The sequence below is a fragment of the Ambystoma mexicanum genome, chromosome 7p (assembly GCF_040938575.1).
Source record: "Ambystoma mexicanum isolate Mex_15411 chromosome 7p, UKY_AmexF1_1, whole genome shotgun sequence".
In the NCBI taxonomy this organism is placed as follows: Eukaryota; Metazoa; Chordata; class Amphibia; order Caudata; family Ambystomatidae; genus Ambystoma; species Ambystoma mexicanum.
Window position 1 is genome coordinate 148,867,383 of NC_090939.1, and position 26,643 is coordinate 148,894,025.

General features: G+C 46.0%; 1 protein-coding gene across 9 annotated transcripts in view; it reads right to left on the reverse strand.

The window, feature by feature from the left end:
• Positions 1-26,643, reverse strand: part of POU2F1 (POU class 2 homeobox 1) — a 1,344,877-nt gene that overhangs the window by 1,192,417 nt on the left and 125,817 nt on the right. For 5 of the 9 annotated variants that reach the window (XM_069635944.1, XM_069635951.1, XM_069635949.1 and 2 more), the window contains exon 2: positions 22,085-22,144. The exons of the other annotated variants lie outside the window; for them this stretch is intronic. The gene's annotated coding sequence lies outside the window, so the exon portion shown is untranslated. The remainder of the gene's footprint in view (positions 1-22,084; positions 22,145-26,643) is intronic. 9 annotated transcript variants of the gene reach the window in all.

A 26,643-nucleotide genomic window follows, 5' to 3' on the forward strand; every position in this document is an offset into this window, starting at 1 on the left:
TGCAGATATTTCAGTGCTGGAGGGATACGATCCCTGGGCTTGAGGCAAAGAACAAGTCTTGCACTCCTGTTCTGGATGAGTAGCAGAGGGCGGAGAGTAGAAGCATGCATATTTAGAAAGATGCTGTTGCATTAGTCCAGCCTAGAGAGAACCAGAGCTCTAGAGACAGTGAGCTTCTGGGGGAAGGAGAGGAAAGGAAGAAAACCTTTGAGGAGGTGCAGTTGGTTGTTTGACTTTTTAGAGACATCAGATGTTAGGAGAAAAGGAGTTCTTAGCCTCACAGGTGGGAGCAGGAAGAGGGTCAAGGGAGGTCAGCCAGAGAGTGACAGGAAAGGAGGGTGCAGGTGTGCCGATGAGGAGAATCTCCATCTTAGTTACATTAAGGCAGAGATTGTTGGCCGCACGCCACTCCTGGCTAGCAGACAGAGAGATGAGAAAAGTAGAAGAGGAGGCAGAGGGGAGTCTGAAAACGAGCCTCGTGTCATCCACATAGCACTGAATGTTGGAGCAGAAAGCGACAATGCAGTGGACGAGAGGTGCCAGGTATTCCATGAACAGCGAGGGAGAGAGGTTAGACCCCTGGGGAACACCACAGAGAGTGAAATAGAGGAAAGGAAGGACCCAAGTTGGACCTGGGAGGGTCGATCAGAGAGGAACGAGGTCAGCCAGGCCCGGGCCTGATCAGTGATACCCAGGTCATCACGAAGACAATTGAGCAGGATGGCATGGTTGACCATGTCAAAGGCAGAAGAGAGATTGAGTAAGATGAGGACAGGGAAGATTAGAATCAAGGTTAGAGAGCAGGTCTTCACAGATGTTCAGGAGAGCAGTTTCCGTGCTGCTCTGAAGCCAGGCTGATTGTCATGGAGACAACCAACAGATTCAGTGTGAAGATTAAGCTGGGAGATGGCCAGATTTTCCAGGAGTTTGCCCAGGAAAGGAGTGATGGAAATCGGGCAATAGTTAGCCAGGTAGGAGCGGTCAGCTGAGGGCTTCTAGAGAAGAGGGTGCGCAAGAGTGTGCTTCGGGGGGGGGTGGGAAGGAGGGTGTCTGCTCCAGTGGCAAAGGAGTGGTTGCAGAAGTCAGCCAGGGAAGGAGCGAGGGTGTCAATGTGGTCCTTGATGGTTTTGGAAGAACAGGGAAGAACCTGGTTTGACAAGATTTTCATAGATCGGACTGGTCTAGAAACCTCATCAGGGGGGAACAGAGGAAAGGAAGAGAAAGAGAGTGGCCACAGAGGGGTCAGAGGTAAAGGAGAGAGTTGAGGGAGGAGGAGGAGGAGGAGACGAGAGGGTGGACACGATATCCTGGGTTTTACATACATTGGAAACACGGTCATTCTCATCACCTTGAAGAGGTGCACAGAGTGCTCAGAACAGAGCTGGGTCCCATCCCTAGGAAGAGCAGCTCCAGGCAATCATGGAACAGAATTCCAGGGGTGCATGGCAAAGGGCAAGGGCCAATGGTAATCCTGCGACCCTGCAACAATGTAAAAGATAGTTTCTTGGGGAAGGGTCAGGCCAGCCACCTAACATGAAGGGGGCCAATAACAAGACATCTATAGGGGCAGTCTATAAGGGATACCACTCTAATCACCAAGCCAGAAGGATTGATAGGTTTTAGGGGGAAAGATCCATGTTGTGATGCAAGGGGACAACAAAATGGCCCGACAGTCTCAGGAGCGGTGATTCTGGGAATTTTTGTATGTCCTGTACGATTCCTGTCAGTTTGTGTAATAAACGGCAGTTCGAACTTACCCTTGGCTGAGTCCTCCGTTTGTTACTGGGGCAGGGGTACGCTTGTAGTAACCCCCAGACCTCTGGCATACCTAAGCCAACACACTTTGCCTCTGCCTCTGGATTCGTTTCCCGCTCCTCGCACACTGCAGCCTTTTTACTCTCTCCTTCTCTGGTCTGTCAGCTGCAGGTGATTTCCAGGTTAAAAATGCCCTGCAGAGCTGACTTGGATCTTGACATCTATACAACTTGAGGCTTTCTGGGACTTAGGAAATTTCAAATGTTTTTAAGTTACATTGTTGAACAGTTGTGTTTAAATAACAATCAACAGAAACATTAAATGTTAGATATGTTCTAGTGTTATGGGCTGCGCTTTATTTTGCAAAAGTTGGAGTTTGGCCAGGTAGTATGTTACATTAGGCTAATTTAGACAGGATGAGCACACTGGCGTGTGTGATGCAGTTTAGCAGGGTCAGAAATTGGCGGCTTAACGCAATAAGTTTGGAAGTGTAAGATGTGGCTGATGATAACGAATTAACATGTTTGGTCATTATTAGATTAGTATCTAAATGGACGTCCAGCATTTTGACCTGCTTAAGGATAGGGATAGGCGTTCCATCAATGGTGGTGGAGTAATCAGAGTGTAGAGATTGGAGTTCTCTTATCAAACCAATAATTTGATTTCCGATGTAAAAATTATACATCCCTCTGTGCTCATTCATGGACACCTGTAACATCGCCTATGTTAAGATTTCTTTGGTGGAAATGGCGTACCGTTCTCATCTGTCAATGAGAAAGAGCAAAGGCTGACTGGCATTGATAGATTGAGCCCGGTGCAATTTTGCCTCTGCCAGCTGTGTGCCGATGGGAAAATGAATGAAGTGTCCCAGGTTGGGGCATATTTTGCACACCTATCGTCCAACTCTGACAAATGCTGCCCTCGATACTTATTCTCTGCCTTTAAGCCATACTCCTCTGCAGACATTCTGAATACTGTTCCAAAAGTGAAGGTGTCATCCAAGAAGGTTTAGCCTTTACCTGCTTCAGTTATTAAAGCCAACAGTGATTCTTTACCTGCTCCAGTTATTAAAGCCAACAGTGATTCTCTGTCCCACTCTCTGCAGCAACTCTTTACTCTGGTATTTCCCCACAGAAATTGGAAAAAAACAAAACAGCATCTCAACTCTCCACAATAAACCTTCTGCTCACCCCCCCATATAGCTGCTAACTACGGCCCTATTGCCATCAATCTATTGTCAAAATCCTGGAGAACATGAACATGACCATGCCCATGCCCCAACTCCTCCACGTGAGGCAACATACTTGTTCCATGACCAACAATCAGGGTTCCAGACCACTATGGGTACTGAGTCAGCTCTATTTTACTTGCAAGATGTGCTCCTGTCCTCCTTGCACAACAACTGCTTCACCAACCTGATCCTCCTTGACTTGCTACCTGCATTTGGCACTTAATCATCCAAGCTTTTCCAACACCTTGGTTCATCATTCAGCAACGAACGTAAGGCCATAAAATTGTGCTCATCCTTTCACCTCAACAGAACAACTCCAGTCCGGTCTGGTCCCATCTTTTATCCGTTTACCCTTTTTAATTGTATAGTTCCAGAAAGCTTCAAAATATCACCTTAGCTCTCCAAAGCTCTCCGATTTAGCAAACCTCTGTGCACCTTTCTCTGGCAACTTTCAGCTCTATACTGACGGCACTCAAATTGCTTTTAGGTTGGATGGTACCTTCTTCTCTACTTCCAACCTCATCTTCTTGTGCCTCGCTCACATCCATGAATGGTTGCTCAACAACAATCGAAATCTTAATACCGCTAAGACAGAAATCATCTTCTTGGGATTCTCTATTCCTCCGTCCTTACCTTTTCTTTGCCTTTTACTATAGGCCCTACTGCCCACCTGGTTTTAGCAGCTAGAAACCTAGGGGTAATATTCAATAGCTTTCTCTCCTTGGCGTCCCCACCCCCATTTTCCGCGTTACCTCCTCAAGCACATTCTCCTTTTTCTAAATTTATCCCACAAGATGGAAGGGTGCAAGACCCACCAGGACAAGGCTAATGGAATAGGCCATCTTGGTTTTCCTCACTGCAACCTGCAGGTGATCCAGAATAAAGCGGCAAGATTAATTCTGGGTCTCAATCTCCAGTCTTGGGAGCCCTATACTGGCCTTAGGTAGACACTGATCTCATTTAAACCCCTTGCCATTGTCCACATGTCTTCTGAGGGCCTGTGTCCAAGCAATCTAAAAAAACAAAGCTTCTGTTCACCACCCATCCAGATTGCGGAGTCCAGGTCCCTGGATGTTTCACAGTTTCCATTTTTAAAAAAATGTAAGTTCGTCAGCAGAACCCTTAGTGTTACTTGGGCACACCTGTGGAACCCTTCCCACCAGGCGCAACCTTAGGCCTCAACCTGGCATCAGGACAGAAGAACCACTGAGTTGAAAGAAAGCGTTTAAAACTCGCCTCTCTATAGCAAGCTTTGACTCTTAAGCGTTTGCCACCTCTAGCTGCCCTTTGGCCAGACTGTCTCGCTTTATTGCCAAGTTGCTCCTCTAAACATTTGGCCATTACCCTACATACCACCTGCTTGCACCTGACTGATTGTCCCCTAGCCACCTGGTCCGACCTGTAGTTTCTGCAATGCTGTCCCCTAGAGCATTTCCCACTTACTGTATTGTGTTCTGTGTTACCCTGAGCGCCTTTGATTGCACTTAAGCAACTCTAGATTGCTGTGCAGAGCTCTGATGTCTGGGGTACCTGTGCATACTTTCATCATCGGTAGTCCATTCGAAGCACTTTCGTCCACTGTTTCGAAACTTGCTGCGTCTGGGTATAGTGTCCTGGGTTACTGTGTGGACCCTCCTGTACTTCTATTGCCTTACTGTATTACCCAACTGTGTCTGGGCTCCTTAACTCTGCACTTGCATAGCTATGCCTCATCCAGCACGCTTCAACCTGGTTTCCTTTGTGTACCGGCCTTCACTTTTCCGTTCCCGGTCCCTCGAACTTCTCAGACCTGAATATTACAAGGCTTAGAGGGTCTTTGATCCTATTGCCCCATTACTTGTGGCACCACAAATTGAATGCCTCCCCACAGACACCTTACAAATGAACCATAAATTAAGGCCTGATATTTGGCCTGATATTTGGCATGCTGCAGCCTGTTGAACGGCTTTTAAGGGAGACAAGAGTTTTTTGGTATCGGTAGTGTGCAGGGAGTTTCCATAGCCTAGCATAGAGATGTTTGTACATCAAACACTAATTAGTTCTTCCCTCTGTGGCACATTGTGTAAAGATGAAATGTGGCCACCTTACGAATGTTTGTGATGCAACGGTCGGGTTTCAAACTATTATCATGAGCAAAGTCTAGTGATTTGGCCTTCAGATTACAAACTCAGAGGGCCGACATCCATATCTGGATGGGTTTTTGCTGACCAATGCAGAGTAAAATAAAAGCTGTATTTTGGTGGTCGAGTTTGAGAAGATACAGACTCTAGTCTGATGTCTTTTCAGCTGAGGTTTGGTCAGATCACCTAAACGTTCCATCTCTATTTTGAATATGAGAGATGATTGAGCCCGGTAAATGCCGAAAAGTGGTGGCAGAAGAGCGCAGAGTGAGATTACAATTTGTACCTGCAGAGTCTGGCCATGGAGGAAGGAGGCAAATCATGCTCAGTCTAAGCCAATCACAATTTCCAGGGGTGGAGAGGAGTCTGGCAATTCACTGTATGAAAAATTGAAATGGATCTGAAAGGACCGGGGGACAAGAGTCATCACTGTCGATCAGTAGGTGTGCCATATATGACATGCAGGGTGGCAAATAAAGTGTTGTGCTCGAGTCTGAAGCCAGATTGGTGTTCTCTCAGGTTGTTTGATATAAATATTCAGATGCATTGTCACACATCTCTGTAAATAGTGTTTGTGAGGAAGGAAGGGCAGAAGTTATTCTAGACTGCTGGATCGGCAGAAGGTGTTTTTTTAGTAAATGTAATAGAGGGGCGGCCTGAACAAATTTTAGATGCGTTGGGGAATTCTCCCCAATATAGAGATGATCTGATGACATGAAGCTAGCATGGGCGTAAGACTGCCAGAGAACACCCGCAGACACGCAGGTAAGAGAACATCCATACAACTACGGTTTAATCAATATGCTTTTTGGGGAGATTATTCAAGGACAGGAGGGAGAGGTTATGAGAACTAGAACGGGGTTCTCATGTTGGTGAATTGATAATGTTGGGAGCGACTGAGGTTTCTAGTCAGATGTGTTGATTTCCTATAATAACTCTACAAACCCACAGCAGTTTTCAATCAAAGGGGAATGTCATAGGTAGCGAGGGAGTGCAGGCATGTCAAACAACCCGAAAGGGCTCACTAGGTTATTTGCTAATTCAACTTGGACAATCACATGCAAGGGTTAAGGGTTATTTTTTGTACTATTATCTGGCAGCTCTTAATGTTGAGAATTTAAGAGACCCATTGAGCGGATTGTTTAGGTTTTTTTTCTTTTTAAGGTATGCTGTACACAATCACTAATGTCTGAAATGGTCTCTGGTATGCAGAGATGTTGTCACTCGTTTAAGTTCTTCTAGAGGAGCTAATCGCAATGTTCAAGTTCAACATTCAAGTCCAGATTCGTCACGTGCCTGGTCCAGATGTATTGTTTTCTTGGCTGACTTGACTTTTCAATGGCGATAGAATGAGAAGCTGGTCAGAGCATTTGGTTCTAAATGGATCAGCATTAAAGAGTTATTTTGTAATGAGATCCATGATTGAACCCCTATCAGCATCCTAAGTCGCTGTTCAACCAGTCAATGTTCTAGGAATCAGATCGTCACTTGCTGGTGAAACCCCTTGCATTCATGCCTGGACAGCCACCAGACTCTTGCGCTGCTAGATCTGCCGCCCCCACCATCCAGTGCCTCTCACCGACCCACTCCTCCAGATTGCCCTACCCCAATTCTTCCCAATAACTTCTCCCTCCCCAGCCCGAAGGGCTGCCATGGAAAGTCAGAAAGGCCTCATTTTATTGCTGGCCACCTTTTTCTTCCCCCCACACCAAATCAGCCACATTTGTTTGGGAAATCTTTGTTGTTCCACCATTAGAACTTGCAAATCCTAATAGCAATAATTGTTAATGGGGAGAAACATATCCGCTGGTAACATCCCTCCCCCACATTAATAGCCCGTACTTCAGGGAAGAAGCGCGTTACAAGCCAGTAGAGACCTATGCAAAAGTTCTTTTGGTGTTGTAGCGAAAACAATCGATGTCACATAGGAAGGATTGAAAAAGGGTACTCTGCCGGATAAGTCGATGGAAACAGTTTTAAAAGATGCAGGTGCATAAGTCTACCACAAAAATGAACCACAGTTGGAAAAACGATCAGTTGACTTTTGTGTAGTCATGGGATTGCCATTTGCCAGGCAATGTCATAATGTTTCTATGTGGCAATAAGCTGACAAGAGTTGGACAATAGTGTGAGAACTAGGAGCAGGCCTCCAGAAAAGGTGTGTACAAGGCCTTTTTACGCATGAAAGTCTTGTAAATACGTCAGCTTTATTATTTTCCTGTGTACATTTACACACAGGTTTAGAGCAGAGGGCAGTGCAAAGGTCAAGTTACTTGACAAAAACCAGAAGGCTTCTTTTTATTTTCATCTACATGGATGTAATTGCAAGCCACCTCTGAAACAGAACGCATTTCTCTGAAGCCTTTCAAATAAAAGAAACTGCACACTGTGATAAAAGGAATGGTTTCTTTCCATTCAGCTTCAGAAGCACTGCGCATATTTTCCTAGAATTTTAGGATTGTATAATTAATAAGATGGTAAACTAAGTTGCAATTGAGAATTAATTTTTATCAAATTATGCTTTTTTTTTTAATGGTGAAAGCAAACCGATATTGCACAATCTTTCAAAGTTACAGTGCTACGTGCATAATCACGCGGAGGCAGATCATTTTTACACTTATAATTAAATGTACACTCTAATTATAAAAACAATGTGAAAAATGATGACAGTATAGTTTACATCCATTCAACCTTGCAGTCAATGGGGTACATTACTATAAATGGTCAGTGGCAGCAGAGTCTTTGCTCAAGGGCGAGTGATTGTCATTACACCAATCACAGGCGTTCTATCCTCTCAAATCTTCAAGACTACAATTAAAACATCCAAAACCTGACTCTCCAGGAAGTGCAAGCGCTGTTCAAAAACAAAAAAGGAAAGTTACATTGGTAATTGAAATAGAAACTCAGCTAAACCTGTCCCTGTGATAATTCAGATAGGTATTTAACTTTATATAGCGCTTCATAAATGGTTCGTCCAACATCTAGGTACTGCGATTATTATACCTCAGCGGATACTCAGTTAACCGACCCCTAAAGGAGGTTAGCGAATAAGATAGCTCAGCCTGTTGAGTACTCGTTGCTGCAATCTGTGCATGAACTGTAGGTTGCAGGTTCGATTCCAGGCAAGGCCATCTCAGCCGTTCATCCTTTCGATGTCGATAGAGTACAGACTTTGGTTTGCTGATAATTGTGATGAATATGTTCTATGAACAGCGCATTTGACCATTAGATCAGATATAGAATTTAGCAAGGCGTCCATGCCTCTATGCACTGTTGTATCATAACATTGGCATACCATTGAGTAGTAATAACTCGAGGAAATGAGGACTTTCATTAAACATCAAAAGACAATTCTGCTATCGAACCTCAAAACACACAATACAATTAATGTTTGCTTTACTATGTAATTGGCTATGTTTTTTGATTTCAACATTTAAATGATACGGACAGCCGCGCATGCGGGATTTATCCCATCTATCTAGATACAGGTATTAGGACCTCTTAGTCTGAAGAGATGCATTGATGTGGACGATTATATACTAGCTACATTGGTTGACTTAATACTATTAAAAGGTACTTTGTTGGACTGTCATCACACTTTACCAATATTGGTTTGGAACTTATTAAGAAACACTCATTCAGTAATTTCCCCTACACGGACTGCTATATACTTCTTGCCAGGGGCATTCTCAAAGAACAACTTGCATTGAGGGCAACCGAATGGTCGAAACACGTGTCGGATGTAACAAGAATAAAACCATCATTCACATACTTGATTGGCTGTATTTAGTTGGTTTCCATAATGCATTCAGGATTTGAACCCTTTTTGAAAATGGAACATTTAACCACAGTTTTCTGCACTGTTCTGCAACACACTTTGTATTATTTTGTTAGCAACATTTAAATGTATACAGGAGAGATCAAATGGCCAGATCTTAGAGAAATAACGAAAGGTGTATTCTGTCAAAATGCAGAAAGCTGCCGCATAGTAATGATTTCCATGTAGTTTTTGCACATGTCGGCTGGATGTCACATACGTTTTACTCTCTTGCAAAGGAGAAAAGTCATTTTTACTCTCTTAAAATCACATTTACTCTCAAAGTTTAAAAATAGGGAGTAAAATACTCCCACCTCAAAAGCTTATCTGGAGCACTGACTAGGAGTATATTTCAATGCCTGGCAAATGCCCAATACCTACCTAAACGGAAGTAAAATTGTTGAATATGACAATGCTTGCTTTTAGTAGGCGTTCCGTGCAAGGAACAAATGTCAAGACACATACTGCCAAGACATTAAGTGGCTGAGGACACTCTTCACTAAAACATTACCACTCCAGGAGCTCCTTCACAGCTTCAAGTAAGCCATTAACTCTCAGAAGATTGCTTACACAGCACAAAGTGCGCCCGCCCTGGTCCAGGTGAATGCCCCCAACTCGCCACCTTCATCTTGCTTTCTTGCCCCTTGATCTCCATTTATTTTCTCTTGCTCAGTTTCCTCGTTTCCCTCGTAATCCCTCTACTGTCCTTTTCCCCTCCCTCTTGCCGCTTCTGCTCCCTGCTGATTGACTGGCGATTGTGGAAGCTGCCCTCTTCACAGTGGGACTGTGATAAATCCTGCAGGGTCATCACCGATTCCCGTTGATGATCTCCTCACACATGGCCAGGGGAATAGTTGCTACCTGATCCCAACCCTTGGGGTGATAATATGAGGGAGGAGGTGGGAAGGGACAACTATCGGGGAGGGAGCGGGAGTGCTGACTCCATTGGAAGAGAGATCGTACTCCCCCGCACCCCAAAACTATATCCAAAACCCATAAAACATCCAATATTAGGATGAGCAAGGAGTTAATATGGAGCAGAAGAAACAGCAAGCTAAATATGCAGACTAGTTTTTGTAATACCAATCAGCTGTACAGGACCTTTAAAAATGGTGTACCCTTTCAAATTGAGATGACAGAAGGAGAAGAGAGTGATGCAGAGCAGGCACAGCGGGGAAGCAGAACCAAAGGCAGACACACGCAAGCAGACTGTGTGGCAGGAGGCAGGTGTTTCCTACTAGCAAGGCACAGCGGGTGCTGCAAGTGAACCGCTGAGGAGACGGCAGCATTGGGAAGGCTGCTGGGGACACGTTCACGGTAAAGAGCAGCAGTTTCACTGGCGAGTGAAGGAGTAGCCGGCGATAGAACTGCATGAGGGTCTGCAGAGCGGGAAATGCTTTTTTCACCACAGCCCCCCACCACGGGTCGGGCGCCAGCAAACACTGTTAATCTGCCGAGAAGTATTGGGATCCCCTGGGCATACCAACACGCGTACAAACAATTGAAAACCTGTTTTGAATATCAACGAAGTAATATAGAAAAACAGAATTGGCACAAGTCTCCATATATGAGATGTCGATATGGAGAAAACTGGAGTAAATGTTGCGATAAGCAAATCTACTTTAATGAAGCAATAATTGAAAGGCAAGATCTGTACAAATCTTCACATTTGAGAAGTCAATATGGGGAAGATTGGAACAAGTATGGCCGCAAGCTAATGAATACCAACAATGAAGTTAACAAACAAAGCTTGAACAAGTCTCCATATATGAGATGCCCATATGGGGAAAGTTAGAACAAGTAACACCTGGAGCCAATAGAGTATAAACAGTGAAGAATTTCAACTGTGTTATACTTCAAGAGAAAAAGAACTGAAAGATAAAGAAAGGACTGTAAGAAGGCCTGGTGAAATAAGTGCATCAGGCAGCCTGTCTTTGGGGGAAGATAAATGGCAGGGGATCTAACAAGCCCAGGGGGGGATTCCTGCAAAGGGAGCACACCAAGAGACCAACTATAATAAGTTGCTATATAGAACAGACACTTTTGCCATCCTGAAAAACACCAAAACTTGAAAAAGACACGTTTTCATCATCTTTAAAGAAGTGTTATGTAAAAGAGACATTTAAACTAATCTTAAATGACCCATTGATTGAAGAGAAAATGTTTCAATATTCTAAAACAATTCAGGGGAAGAAAAACAACCCCTGGATACAAGGATTGCTTTGGTGGATTTACATATTTCGTTCTTGGACAACAGTTTGCCTAATTTGGATGGAGACATAGACTGATCCCCAGTTTTGATTTCCTAGGCAGGTTGGATAGTGACGGAAAGGCCTTTATCCAAGCCCTTTTATTTTAATAAAATGACTAATATTGAAACCATTACAACTGTGAGTCTATCTTTTCTGATCCCTTACAGGGGCCCTGGACAACCACTGGCTAAGGGTCAGAGGCAAATGGAAGCTCCTGTTAGGGCATCTCCACTCCCTGTTTGGCCCCCGTTGGCCCATGGATGCCAGAAAGAGGACCCTGCAACGACAACTAAGGTAGCGTTGGTATTGGCGGTGAGCACAGCAATTACTGTGCTTGAGTGGTCACTCCTTACTACTTTACCACCATCCTGTTAGAACACTGGGTATATTTCCTGCTGCACCCCTTAGGATAGTCCAGGTGTATTGGGAGTTATCCGTGTATTGCACTTATCTATATTTGGGGGTAGGAAATGTGTTGCACCTAGATGGATTCCGGGGTAAACGATATTGGGTAGGTTAACATGTGTTGCGCTTTGTAAAAACTGGGTAGATTAGCAGATGTACTGCATATGAAGAACTGTGAAGGCTAGCACCTATTGCTGGTAGAATAAAATAGAGTAGGTTAGCCCAAGGGTAGCACAGTATTGCACTTAGAAGAAATTGTGTAGGTTAACAGATTTATTGCATGTGAAGAACTGTGAAGGCTAGCACGTGTACTGCTCAAGAGGAAATTGGGATGGTAGCACATATATTGCACTCAGAAGATCTGTGAAGGTTAGACAGATTTGAGGGTGGGCAGTGAGGGTGGCAAGTGTGCTGCAATTAGATGGACTTTGGAGTGGGCACTTGTGTTGCACTTTAGGTTATCTTATCTATTGTGCTCAAAGATATATATGATGATAACCTATACATTGCACTTAGAATATCTATGTTAGCCTTTGTAACATAAAAATATATGCAAGTATCCTTGATATGGAACCAAGGGGATGCCTGAAGGTAGCCCATTATAGAACTTAGACGATATATTGTAAGACTATAGGGGTAGCCTAGAAGTTGTACCAAGTTAGCCGGTCTAGTGTGCTTAGAAGACATTGAGGGTAGACTGCCCATAGTGCCTAGAAGAGCTTAGGAGGGTGCATTCTCTTTTCACACAGACGATCATAAGAAACAGTGAGAACAAAGAGAAGATCCATCTGATCTTAAGATACGTTTAACGCACAACTTCGGTGGACATCTCCAGCAGGCTTGGCTATCCATCAACACACTTAGAATGCAGCTAAGACTACGACAAATTTGGTCAAGCTGGACACAAGTCTCTTGTACTAGTGCTCTGTCGTGGCCTCCCTCAGCACCCATCCACATGCCTGACCTCTTGGGTTGCTTGCTGGAGCCTAACCAGCCCACCTAATTGCTAATCTTAGCCAAAACGCACACGTGCACACTAACCCTTTTCTGAGTATTTTACCATACCTTGGATTTCGGTTCCCGAGGGCGTTCCTACCACAAAGCTCAGCGATCCCCGGGGGGTGTGTTTGAGCATGGAGGGGCAGGTAGTGGGTGGGAATTGCCATAGAGATTAGTAGTCAACTGGTGAATAAAACAATCCAAACTCCCACAAGCTGTCCCCCCACCTCAACGTTCATCTCCCTCCTATCTGTACTGAAATGCAATAGCTTTGGCTGCTACCTAAAAAAAAAAAACTTAAAAGTTTGACATGGTTGGCAGCTCCAACCAAACAATTCGACATCTGGTGTAAAAATCTAATGGAGTTGCTTGTAAAGATAAAGATAAATTCAATACATTGGCACTAACAGCGAAATTGTTGGGAGAAATGTGGCTGCTGCTTGTAGCCTAGAATAAACTGGTTTTCTTGATGCCAACAGCTCCCACAAGCTCCTTTTTTTCATACTATATTACTACCTCCGTTTGGACATTTATATGAAGGTACTTTAGGGCACACCTCCAACACATTTTAAGCATAAAAATTGACAAAATGTTACTAGTTTGCATCACATGTGGAAGTTAGATTTGCATCAAGTTATGCACTAGCGCCAACCCAGAGCAGAAACTCAGCGGTTTCTGCTCTAATTTTTTTTTTTTTTTATTGCATCAATTAGTTTCCAAAAAAAACTTTAAATGCATATTAAACCAAGATTTTCTTACAGAAACATAAAATTACATCAATTATATATAGGGAGTAAAAGTAGTAAAGATAGAAAAGTGCAGCTAAGTGTCCAGTTTTGTGAAAATTTCTCTCACGAAGTTCAAAAGTGCCAAGGTCCTGGATACTTTGCCTCCCCTTCTTAAGATTGTCCACCTCTCTTGCGAGGATAGAGTAGTTAGATTTTGGAAGTGCGACCCTAGCCATTTTTCTCTGGGACTAGATAGAGTAACACAGTTCATCACCAAGTGCTGTAAGGTTTCAGTCTCCTGGCCACAGCAACGACACAACAAATTAGGTTGCACCTCCTTTTTATTTCTTCTCCCTAGAACTTCTCTAGTGTGGAGGAGGTTTAATCGGAATTTTAAAAATCGGTCTCTTTCCATGCTTGAGGGAAATTTGTCAAGATACGGGTGCACGGTACCTCTATGATAGTGCTCATCCATGCCCTGGGTTATAGACGAAAAGGCACTAAATCTGTCCAAGGAGGCTATCCAATCCCAGTCCAGGAGTTTCCTCTTTACCGTGTACGGATTTAGCACAAGGTTTTTAGGTTCCAAGGCTATAAAGTTCAAGATTTCTGTGCAGATTAACTGCCACTTGGTTAGAGCCGGGATCAGTTTTCTTGTCATGGCTTCATTAATGGCCAAGAAACCACTTCTTTCCTGTGGGTGCAGACATTTACCTAGGAGTGACAGTGATTTCCAAGCCATAGATACGTAGAGTGAAGATAAGCTCAGTTCTTTACGGACACTTTCAATCGGGATCGATGACGGTAGACCCAATACTCTTTTCCAAAACAGACCCTCCAACAGTCTCCAAACCTCTGGAGTGAGAAAGAAATTAGCCTCCGCCGCATAGGTCAGAATGGGCATGACTTTCAGTTTATAGAAGACAATCAGTGGTCTAAGAGAGAAGGAACAGTATCGCCGTTTAATTAACAGAGCTTGAGAAGCTAAGTTCGTAACTTTACTTCTAAGTCTTTCGATACCCGGACCATCTTGGATACTGTTGTTTAAGGTTACTCCAAGATATACCATGGTTGAGACCACTGGTACCACTTCCCCCGACAAGAACCACCTTAGGTTTTTAACGCCCATGGTGGGACCTAGCCCCAGGATCTGTGACTTCTTCGGATTTATTCGGAGGCCATTACCTTGTATATACAACTCAAGTGCCTTTAGTTGGCGCTGGAGTCCAACAGCGGTCTGATCTAATAGCAGGAGGTCGTCCGCAAACAACAACCTTCCCACCGAAGTCCGCGCGATCTTAGGGGGGAAACATCTCACTGCTTCAAAGGCTTCCTGCATGTCGGATATGAAGAGACGGAATACCGCTGGAGCCAACCGACAGCCCTGTTTCAGCCCATTCATGGCCTCCACACTGTTTGAAAGGTTGCCCTGTCTGTCCAGCCTTACTTTGAGGGTTGTCCCCGTGTGCAGTGCTTCCAAGGGTTCTCTTAGGTTGTTCGGACAACCCCATTTCCTCAGTTTTTGCCATAGAATACAACGGTCGACAGAGTCGAACGCCTGTTCCAGATCTATGGACGCAATGTAGATGTTTTTATAACTTTTCTCCTTGACCAGGCATTTTAATATGTTTATGATAAGAACATTTAGAGATGTCCCAATGCCCTTACGAAACCCTGATTGCCAAGGGTCCAAGTGATTTGTCGACCAACTCCAAACTCCAATCGTTCAGATGTTTCAGGATTAGCGCTGCAAAACTTTTTCCCACGACGTCCAAGAGGGCAATTGGTCTGTAGTTCGTGGCCACAGACCTATCTCCCTTTTTGAAAATCGGCATGATTATGGACGTCGTCCATTATTTGGGTAACTTTTTTAGTCTCATTATATCGTTGAACAGTAACAGCATAAATGAGACCCACTTTTCCGGGTCCTTTTTAAGGATGTCATTAGTAAGGCCGTCCGGACCTGCAGCTCTTGAGGAGTTTGAGTTTTTAATTAGGTCGAGAATGTCTTGTTTTCCAAATTCAATGGCCCAAGATTCATCGGCTGATAAAGGTATTTGAGGACCACTTTTTATCCCTTTGGAATAAAGATTATGAAAGTGGGTTTCCCATACTGTTGCTGCTATGGGATTCACCATCTTGGAGTCCGGAGGGGTATTTATTTCGTTAATCAGTTTCCAAATACCAGTGATGTTTTCAGTAGATAACAGTTCTAGCATTGTCTCACTGTCTTGTTGCACCAGTTGATGTTTATGTTGCGTGATCCAGTTCCTGTAGTTGTTTCTGGATTTTTTATACAGGAATAAATCAACTGGTGCACTGGTTTTAAGAAATCGCCTCCTGGCTTTTCTTACAGCTTTTTTTTGTCACTACTTGGTGATCATAAGTGTGCCGAGTACATTAGTGACTACCCCTGGAAGCCGCCTTTGTTCGAAAGATCTTCAGTACTTCAGCATATTCAATCAATTTCGAACCTTGGACTTTAAAGAATCCAACACCAGGCTCATCTCTTTTCTTCCCATACGTAGTCTGTTTCCCCCCGGAGTTATTTCAAGGGGCTGATTTGGTAAATGTTTGGCTGGAGTAAGGGGGGACTTATCCCAGGCCTCAATTACAAGTTCCAGAATGTTGTGGTCTCACTGGATCGTGGGGACCACTTTCAGCGATGTTAGACTTCCAAAGAGAGTTTCTGATACAAAAATGTAATCCAACGTGCTCGTTTGATTGGCCCGTTGCCAAGTTGGAGCGGCCGGTTGTTCGCCCAACAAATTCCCATTGACCATATGGATATTCCTAGCTGTGAGTTCCTTCTCCGTGTTTACTCCTCTTATTATGTTTTTAGAGGCGGTCAAAGGCATAAACTCAATCTTCCTCTAATTCTTATCGTAGCATTCCATATTGAAATCACCACATAGAAGGATTTCGAGTTTCGGGCACTCAGTCCTAGCATCGTCTATGGCTTTCATAAGGACTTCCATAAATTTGTCTTCTTCTCGTGCTTTGGGACCCCAATATACATTACATATTAGAAGCTGCCAATCTTGGGATCGTAGTGAAGATTTTGTCGTAGATGAAATCCTAGTGAGTTGGATCCAAGGATTCCTATTTACTGATGAAAGCACTTTTAAGCCACTGGTGCGCTTTACCCCTACCAGGAGGCCTGCACTCGGTCTCCCTTTCAAGCCCGTTATTGCGGGATTTAAGAGTAGCTCGAACCTATCCAAGAGGGGAAGATCACACAGCCAGGTTTCCTGCAAGCAAAAGACACCGTAGGTTGTCAAGTGTACTAATGAGTTTCCGAGGAGGTGCGAGTATCCCCTTGTGTTCCAACTCATGATTTTTATCCCTTTTGACACGGGATTGAGTTGGGCACTCCTGGGGCACTGGTGGCGTTATGATTTGGCGGATAAGGCCCCTGCTAACCAACTCCAGTCCTCTGAGCTGTTCTCCAGGATCAATCTGACTTTGTCTGGTTGAGTACGCACTTTTCTGTTGTCCTCCCCTCGTACACCCCTATCGCTCTTACCAACTTTCGCCTGCTGTTCCTTTTTGAGTTCGATGGAAGAATTTGAGGAGTTGCTTAATGTGTGTTTCGGGTCTTTAAAACTTACATGTTCTAAACTGGTCCCCTCCTCCAACTCCTTTAACACGAACCCACATAGATTGAGTTTAGGACCCAACTCCAAAAGTGAGGTTTTGATGTTTCGATCACCTGTGTGAAGAATCACACTATCATGACGCTGTTCGTTGTGAAATTCAATCCAGTCTATGTCCCTAGATTTTAGGTGGTCAGGATAGTCCAGGGATTGCAGGAGTCTCATAACATTTGCCCGATTCATAATCAGATTGTCTTCGTAACCCAGGGTTCTTTCCAGTAGCACTCTGTAGTGTGCCGGAACGTTGTGTATCTCAGACCCTTTGTGGACAGTCTGGTTAGTGGGACCTGAAACTAGCTTGTTCTCTATTTTTTCCGCCCATGAGACTGTTCTTCTAATCCCCTTTGTCGTATCCATACGGTCTCCTTTGTTGTTATTGACTTCCGAAAGTTTCCGGACCAGGAAGTTCCTCCTGTCTTCCAGTGTTACAAAGTCCCGGGGGCTAAGTGTCTGCGGAACCGTACTTCCTTTTTCCAAGGAGCAGGCCTTGTCTTCTCTCCCAGTGTGCACTCTAGATTCCCACCGCTTTCGGCACCGACAATGTTGGTAATGAGGGCTTTTTAAAAATTACTTGTCGCTCCCCCCGATCTTTAAACATCGGACCCTCCGTCGCCCCTTTGTACTCAACACCTCTGCTTTTGTTTTGTACTTCAGAGTCATCATCCTCAGTTCCACTTTCTATATCGGATGTATTCGTTCCCGACTTGTCCTCCCATGAGGTGTTCATGTCCGAGTAAATAGATAAATCCATGAGGGAAATATCAATGTTTTCGTTCTCCCTCTCGCTGACCAACGGGCGGCGATGCTCATCTGGGCTCACATTTTGTGAGAGGGCGGGGGAATCACCGATTTTCTTTGATGATCGGTCGTGAATCAATGATTTGGAGGGGAGGGTCAGATTCCTAGGGAGAGTTAGGCCACCAACGGTTTTAAGTCTCGCTGATGGTTTCCTTGTGTTCAAAGGCCCCTGTTCTGTAGGTTTTTCCGGCAGCACAGGGGTCTTCCCGTAATTTCTTTCTCCTTTCTTGTTTACTTTGAGTTGACCTTTGTCTGAAGGGGAAAGGCCCGTTTTGGAATTCCTGCAAAGATCGAACACTTTAGTAGTATTAGCTGATTCTGGAGCCTTGGGTGGATCCACTGACATCTGCGGCAAGGTATTTGTTGCAGTGGAGGTCACTGAGCGACCTTCTTTAGGGGCAGGACCACTCTCCTTCGTTGCGGGGACAATCTCCCACACGGTGTTATCCGTGTTAGTAGAGGCGTCCATGAATTTTAATAGGGGGGTATCTACAAGAGAACTCTTAGAGGGCAGTACCACCTGAGGTTTTGTAGTTTGTGCTGGAATGACAGGATCCATCACGGGGCCACCCACTCCCCCATGCAGAAGACTTAGCCTTTCAGATCTCCTTGTTTCTTTTTCCTTTATAATCGGCTCGATGACTTTTCAAAATTTCAGTTGTATGTTCATCATTTTTTTCCAGTTTCGACTGGATTGCTGTGACAAAGCCTTCAATGAAGATCATTTTGGAGTACAGCATAGCAATTGTTGTCGAATGGTCCCGAAGCTGATCATTTTGCGTCTCTATGAGTTTCATAAAGGGGGCCATTACAAGGGCAAAAGCTGTAACCATTCCGGGATCGATTTGCGGGTCCTTTTTAAAAGAGTCATCTACTTGTGTAGATACCAAGACAGACAGGAGGTCCTCATCTGTGGGTGATGGTTGACTTCTTTGCCGTTTGCTCGGGAATGGAGCTTGCTGGGGAAAGACTCCTTTGTGGAATCTTTGAGGAGGACCCCCAGATACGATTTTATTTGCTGGGGCAAATTGCCCCCCTCTTGTGTTTGAAGGTGCGCCCTTGCACTCGGGGGCTGTGGTGTATGACCCCCAAATGTCCGTTTGATGGTGACTAAGCCGTGACGTAGAGTAGTCCAGGAAACGGCCTTGGGGAATCGCCTTGTTTTGTTGGTCCAAACTAGAAAGGATAGGACAGGTTACATTGTTCGCCAAGGAGATCCCAAAGGGTTTCCAACCTTTGTCCGGTCTTTGTGCATAGGGCTGACCTCCCTTGGACCCATTGAAAGTACCAAAGACAAAGGGGTTCGCATCTAGAGGGGGTGTTAACCTTGGAGAACCCATTGCGTCGTCAGGGGCCGAACCCAAGTCCTTTAGTGCGGGAGGGGTAAAGTTTGGAGGGGTCAGTTTGAGAAAGGCCTCCCGCAGAGTGTCATTGGGGAACGGACCTGACAATAGATCCTTACTCAGTCCTGTTTCTTCCGTGATCCCCGCTCTATTTGGAGTTAAGAAAGTTCAATTTTCTTTGGGTGGCCCCGGAGTTTGTAGAGTTTGTAAGGGATGTTGAGGATGTGAATGAGTAACTTCTCTTTCCCCAGCACTCAGTCCCTTCCCCTCCCCCTCTCCCGTATTTAGTTGTAAAATGTTTTCATGTGAAGCAGTGGTGCTTGTAATGGCTACTTCAGGGTAGAGGTGCCCCATTGTCCTAAGTGGAGGAAGTTTGGAGGCCGGGGAGCCAACCATTGTCCGCAAATAAACGGTTGAACCCGAGCGGACTAGCTTGAATTTCAGGGCAACTTCCAGTACCGCGTACCACAAGTCTTTTAATCAATAGTGCGGTGAACCCTTGTAGTACACTTCCGTACCAGCAAACACGTGCAGGAAAAAAAAATCAGTAAGTATAAATCACAATATTACCTTCCTGCCTTCGTGCCTTCCTGCCGCAGACTGCCAGAGACTGCACTTAGCCGCACTTTAAAAATGTGCACAGTTTTTGCTGTTAACCGTGCAGGAACAACCCTCCGTTGGACAGGAGCCAATCTTACTGGTGCACCCCAGTGCGCCAAACAGCCGCTCAACAGCCGGCGCCCTTTACCCCAACGGGCTTAACGCCGCAAGGGTGGGTTGTGCTCCTCTTTGGGCCGGCAGAAGAGACACGTGACCTGTCACATGAGCGCAAGGGCGCTCCGCCTCCTCCAGGAAGCGAGCGCGAGGTCTGGCGCGTAGGAGCTGGTTTTTCCTCCAGCGGCGATGATCCGGTAAGTAGAGAGTCTGGTGAGGGAGTATACGCCGCTCGGCCGGGTTGTGCTCCTCTTTGGGCCGGCAGAAGAGACACGTGAGCGCAAGGGCGCTCCGCCTCCTCCAGGAAGCGAGTGCGAGGTCTGGCGCGTAGGAGCTGGTTTTTCCTCCAGCGGCGATGATCCGGTAAGTAGAGAGTCTGGTGAGGGAGTATACATTTTGAGCCTCCCTGAATAGGTTATATGATGTCCAGCAGCAAGGTTTGTCAATGAGAACATAGCCAGTACAAATGTAATTGTTTTAGTAGCAGTCAGCCAGGGAGATAACGCAAGACAGAGGATGTGAACGATTTAAATTCAGGGTTCCAAGAAGATTTGTGAACAAGTTTAATCTGTCCAAGATGGTAGCCATGTTGGAAAACCGACTTGAGAAATGGCTGAGCAACTGGGGTTCAAATCGAGTAAAAGGAAGTTACAGTGTGCCAGAAGTATTGGTTCTCCAATAAATGCTTTGGAAAGCCTTGATCTATGATATTACACTGGTGAAATGGCAAATGAGACCAAGATTTTTACAGACTGTACAAGGATCTTTAATAGGGCCGCTAATGGAAATGATAAGGAAAGAATCATAGAAGCTGAGAGGGTGGTCTAGAAAACGCTGTTTCAGTTGTAAGTGCAGTGAAGTATGCAGGGCATGAAATCCTGAGCAGCACTATATTATAAGATTTACTTAGATCAAAAAAAAAGATATCAATATCACCAGGAAATTATGAAGCAAACGGAAGGCTGGAAAGCACAGATGGGTTATGTTTTCTCTATACACATATCGAGCAAGTATCTTGCACTTCACATTATTACAATTTAAATGCATTTTATATGGGTAAACATTTGACAAAATAATGTCCCTCTGGTAAGCAAATTAAAAGAGCCTTCATCAACCCCTACAAGGTCTTGTAGACACCCCTTAAGAACATTTACAATTCTGGATGCCCTTCATAGAGAAACAAAGGCAAGATAGTGAACATATCACTTCATATTTCAAAATCGTCCGAATACAAAAAAGGATCAAAGAAACACATTTTCCAAGCTTATAAGGGAAGGCACATTGCACTTCAAAGAGGAATACATTACCAAGGTTGAACGGTGGACAGAGCACTCCAAATGCTGGGTGCTTTCCACTTGTGTATCATAGTAAATAGAGGACCACAAGGATCTGGATTGTTCCAAGGCTTCTATGGCTTTACAACATACCAGAGTGAGACTACAGCAACTGCTCAGCCAGCTGATCCATTGCAGCACCACTTTTAAAAATGTGTCCTTGCACTTGGCTCTATTTTCTGGGAATGCTCTTCACATGCCATGGTGTCGGGCACTTTCAGACAACTAAAGAATCACGAACAAGTTTACAGTGACTTTAGTGAATTTTAAAAGAATGAACTCTGCAGGTTTGTCTTACAAGTTAGAAAAAAGCATGAAGTCTTACATGAAAACACCTTAAAGGGAGGAAACATGCATATCCTATTTATTTATTCGGATTTGTATAGGGCGAGGGCGCAACTGCTCGGGAGCATCGTGAATGCATCAGTTTGGACATTTAATTACTTATTTTAACTGTTATGAATCAGGGCCACTTTGTGCACCGATCTGGTCGACAACTCCCCATCAGGTTCGGTACTGTAGCATGAGGCAGAAATGATCACACATGCACAGAGATGATAAAATATTAAATGGAGTGAACCGCAAGCATTTTTTCTTCACAAAGACAATCCTATTGTATAACTATAGTTGATTATAGAACAGCTGAGGACAGAAGGCTCTGAAGCAGCAATAAAAAATAGTTTAAGGGAAGGGTAATGAATGAATTCTACAGCCTCCCAAAAGAGAGAACAGCGAGCAAAGCAGCAAATGTAAACTGAAGGCAAAAGTAAAGCAGTGTAGGGTTTCCGTGTTGAGAAAAGGCAATACATGGAAGACTAAAACATTTAAATCAACATATGTTCAAAGCTGCATAGCAAATAAACATGTCTGAGGCTGGCTCCTATTAGGTAACTGCGACGGGCAGAGAGGTTTCTAAGAAATAAACAGATTACCTTACACGCCTGGAAGATGCCATCAAAACGTTGGTCCGACAAGGCTTGTACAAAAAAAGTCTGGAAGAGGTAAACATGAGAATACAAAACTTTAAAATCTTTACCACCAACAAATGAGTGAAAAGATTAAAAAATAAAAATCTACAGACGTTGCAGCCCTTTACAGGTTTACCTTAAATGGGAACGATTATGCCAAGGAAACTGATCAAGTGCAACGAGGATGCATCGATCACAGAATAAATAGAAGGTAGAGTGCTGGATGCTAGCCAACTTCTAGGAATGAGGTCTCACTTAACTTAGACCTCCAATATTCGAGCATGCTATTTTAATGTAGAAACGTTTGAAGGGAGGACCTTCTCGGGGAATATGTGGATGGAAATTTGAGATTTTTAATAGAGCTTACTGGACTCTCTGGGATGTACTGTTCTGCTTAACTACATGAAAACGGAATGAAAACTCTTTGGGAAGAACTATCAGCAGTGTAGTTGCTTCAGGCCAGCAAGTATGTGAAGAGAGGGTGGCAGGTGGGCGAGTGTAAGGGGGGGGAGAGGGGTGACAGGACTTCAGAGACCAGCGTACAGGGGAGCATCAATCAGCTGCCCTGGATTACAGATTTATACCATGGGATCCAGCCTGGAATTCCAAGATGGCGATTGGTTGGTACCCTTGCGCTGTGTGCTAATGTTAAAGAGCAACCATTTACATCTTGTCAGAGAAGACAGCCCAAGTACAACACAGGACACCAACCAAGACAATGCAAAGACTGCAATCCAGGGCACAGCAGACATTTTAAGAGAACATGAGGGGAGCACGCGCAAAATGGAAAGACTATCCCCGCAAACCAAATGCAGTGGCAGACGTTAGTAGAAAATCTCCTTAACTATAACCCCGACCCAGATTGAAACTAAAGCTTCGGACAAGGGTCTGATATACGTGATCCTTTAGAGCTCAACAGAGAGATCCACTTGTGGGCCAAACATCACCAATAAGCTTACTGGACTCTGCAACCCTTCAACACTGCACCACAAAAACCTCCCACAAGCAGCCTATGCATTGTGGTATTTCTAACATGTGAGGAGTCAGTAGAACAAGACCTAATTAAAGACGTGAGGCATTCAAAATGATTTCTCCATTATCTAAGCCAATAACAGCTCACAGCACTTCAGACTTTTCCAAAAGTAAATATGCTATAGCAGCCCAAGTTGTCAGAAAGGTCGCACTAAACCTCACCAAAAGATGGATATGTAAGAGTGCATCAGGAAACGGTTGTACACTCAAATCTAAATACCCCTGAATCTGGACCCCACAGCAGCAATACATCAAAATATGGTATTCACTGTACTAGTTCATCAATGGATAGTGACAGAAGGAACAAGTAACTTACCTGTAACTGTTGTTCTCCAGCATGGGTCTGGCATGGATTCACATGCTCATGAATATTCCCCGTCGTCAGGCTGGGAATCCTCGGTAAAGAAAAAACCAGTATCAGTTTCGTTTCTGATCTGTCTTTCGTAGTAATAACCAATCACTGGTCTCTGCGTCATACTGACCACAGCCAATGACTGCCCTCTACCTAAGCACCGCCTCTGGCAGCCATCTTCAGATTTGGAAGCACGTGAAGTGGCAGTATGACCAAGTGAAGAGCCGCAGAGGGGTAGGCGGGAGGGTTCGCATGTGAATCCATGCCAGACCCATGCTGGAGAACAACAGTTACAGGTAAGTAACTTGTTCCTTCTCCAGCATGGGGTCTGGCATGGATTCACATGCTCATGAATAAAGAATACATAGCAGTACACACATGCACAACCACGGGAGGTGGCAAAGGCTCAACATTAAGCATCACATCAACTCAACATTAAGCATCTTACCTCCTCACCAGGCTCACCTCAGGCGAACAGGTAGCGCAGCACTGCTTGACCGACCCTGGACTCCTCCCTGGAATCCCGATCGACGCAGTAGAATTTCGTGAAGGTGTGCGTCGACCTCCACGTAGCAGCCCTGCATATGTCCAGCAGGGGCACACCAGAAAGGAACGCCGTGGTAGCTGCGATCGCTCTGGTGGAATGGGCTCTCGGACGGCCAGGCAGCGGTCGGTTTGCCAACCGATGACAGTACATGATACAGCCGGAGAGCCATCTGGAAATGGAAGCCTTCGAGAGAGCCTTCCCCTGATTGACAGGTCCAAAGTTCACAGAGTTGTGACGTCTTCCGAAAACACTTCGTGCGGTCCACGTAGAACTTCAGCGCTCTAGCCACATCCAGCGAGTGCAAAGTCCTCTCAGCCGGCGACGAAGGCGACGGGAAGAACACAGGCAACACCAAGGGTTCGTTGAGATGGAAGTCCGACGGTACCTTGGGCATGAAGGAGGGGTGCGTCCTGAGCACTACCCTCGTGTCGTGAAAAGTAAAGTACGGGGCCTTGCAGGAAAGGGCCTGGATCTCTCCCACCCGTCGTGCGGAGGTGATGGCCACAAGAAACGCTGTTTTCCACGACAGAAACTTCAACGGGGCCGAGTGCAGAGGCTCGAACGGAGGTCCCATGAGCTTGGTCAGCACCACGTTGAGCTCCCACGCCGGGGCCGGAGCCTTCACCGGCGGGAACGATCTGAACAGTCCCTTCATGAACTCTTTCACCAGACGATGAGACCACAAGGACGTCCGGCCCGTGGTTCTGGTGTATCGGGAGATCGCAGCAAGATGAATCTTGATGGACGCGTGTGCCAGTCCAGCTTTGGCCAGCGTCAGCAGGTACGGCAGTACCTGGGGAGCCGTAATCCGTAGAGGGTTAATCTTCTGTGCATGGCACCAGACAGAGAACCTCTTCCATTTGTGTCCGTAGCATTTAAGAGTCGAGGACGCCCTGGCCTTTGCAAGAACCTCTCTGCAGTCGGCCGGTATGTCGTATCCTCCAAACTCTAGCGCTGCAGGAGCCAGGCCTGCAAGTTCAGCGATTTCGGGTCGTGGTGGAGGATGGCGCCTCCTTCCCTGGAGAGTAGATCCGTGTCCACCGGCAGCTTGATTGGCGGGGACGCTGACAAGTCCAGAAGGTCCGGGAACCATATCTGCCTCGGCCACGCAGGTGCGACGAGGATCATCCTGCACCGTGACCTCTTGAGCTGGTTGACGAGCCGGATTAGCAGTGGCAAAGGAGGGAACGCGTAGAGGAACAGGCCCTCCCAGGGGAACGAGAAAGCATCGCCCATGCTCCTCGCCTGGGGAAACCTGCTGGCGAACCTCCGGCACTTGGAGTTCGTCGCCGTCGCGAACAGGTCGATCTGGGGTGTGCCCCACCGTCGGAAGAGGCGATCCACTAGATCCTGCCGTAGTTCCCACTCGTGGCACGAGCGCAGCTCCCTGCTGAGTGAGTCGGCGATGGTGTTTTTTATCCCTGCCAGATGAAACGGCACCAGAAACATCCTTTGGGCGACGGCCCAATGCCACAGGTCCTGCGCCTCCTTGGACAGCGCTGGGGACCTGGTTCCGCCCTGCTTCCTGATGTAAAACATGGTGGTGGTGTTGTCGGTGAAGATCCTCACCACCTTGCCCTGGAGGGACGGAAGGAAGGACCTGAGGGCCCAGAACACTGCACGGAGCTCCAGGACGTTTATATGGAGGGACTTCTCCGTCGGGAGCCAAAGGCCTCTCGCGTGCAGGTTTTCGGTGTGCGCTCCCCACCCTTCCAGGGAGGCATCCGTGGTCACTGTCTCCTGGTGGTCTGGGGTCTGGAAGTCCATGCCGCCGTCAGATGCGCGCGGTTGCCCCACCACCGGACCGCTCCGCGGAAACTCTCGTCGAGTGTGATCCTCTCCTCGAAGCCGCCCGTCGTTTGGATCCAGCGCGCGCCCAGGAACTGCACATGGGAATGAGGTAGATGCAAGAAGACATCATTCCGAGGAGGGACTTGATGGACCTCACCTTGGCCGCGTCGGAAACCAACATCCGCTGTACCTTGCCCAGGATGGACCTGGTCCTTTCCTCCGACGGGGAGGCCAGAAGGGACACTGTGTCGAGCTTCGCTCCCAGAAACAGTGCGTTTTGCGCGGGTACCAGGTGGGACTTGGCGTAGTTCACAGAGAATCCCAGGTCCGTGAGAAGTTGGACGGTCCTTGCCGTGTGCTCCACGGCGAGCTCCCTCCTCTTGGCTCGGATGAGCCAGTCGTCCAGGTAGGGGTAGACGTGGATCCCCTCGCGGCGCAGCTGCGCCGCCACCGGTGCAAGGCACTTGGTGAATACCCTGGGCGCCGACCGTAGTCCGAAGGGGAGGGCTTTGAACTGGTAGTGACGCCCTTGGACCACAAACCTGAGGAATTTTCGGTGCCCCTTTAGGATGGGAATATGGAAGTAGGCATCCTCCAAATCCAACGACGACAGGAAGTCTCCTTCCTCCAGCTGCCCCAGGACGTGCTGGAAGGTGACCATCCGGAACTTCTGCGCCTTGATGAACTTGTTCAGACGTCGCAGGTCTAGGATGGGGCGCCATCCTCCCGTCTTCTTCTTCACGAGGAAGTATCTCGAGTAATCTCCGGAGCCCCGAAGCCTCTTTGGGACGAGTTCGATGG